The sequence below is a fragment of the Volvox carteri genome (genome assembly GCF_000143455.1).
Source record: "Volvox carteri f. nagariensis unplaced genomic scaffold VOLCAscaffold_16, whole genome shotgun sequence".
Lineage (NCBI taxonomy): Eukaryota > Viridiplantae > Chlorophyta > Chlorophyceae > Chlamydomonadales > Volvocaceae > Volvox > Volvox carteri.
Genome location: NW_003307559.1, coordinates 298,802 through 299,163, shown reverse-complemented (window position 1 = coordinate 299,163; position 362 = coordinate 298,802). Strand labels below are relative to the sequence as shown.

The 362-nt window shown below is 76.5% G+C and overlaps 1 protein-coding gene across 1 annotated transcript in view; it reads left to right on the top strand.

The window, feature by feature from the left end:
* The window catches only part of VOLCADRAFT_90236 (uncharacterized protein), a gene marked incomplete at both ends in the record, with an annotated part of 4,939 nt that overhangs the window by 2,055 nt on the left and 2,522 nt on the right, over nucleotides 1-362 (top strand). The gene's annotated exons all lie outside the window — the stretch shown is intronic.

The following is a 362-nucleotide window of genomic DNA, read 5'->3' as shown; positions in this document are numbered from 1 at the left end:
ATCGCCGCCACCACCACCACCACCAGTGCCTCCACCTCCACCGCCACGATCGCCGTCGCCACCGCCGCCGTCGCCGCCACCGCCAGAAATCCAGTCCCCCTCTCCTTCACCATCCCCGCCGCCACCAACCCCGCCACCACTGGTGCCACCGCCACCGCCACCGCCACCGCCACCGCCGCCACCAGTGCCGCCGCCGCCACCTCCACCTCCACCTCCACCTCCACCAACGCCGCCGCCGCCACCGCCGCCACCGGTGCCGCCGCCACCGCCGCCACCGGTGCCGCCGCCACCACCGCTACCAGTGCAGCCCCCACCGTCGCCATCACCGCGGCCACCGGTGCCGTCACCACCGCCGCCACCAG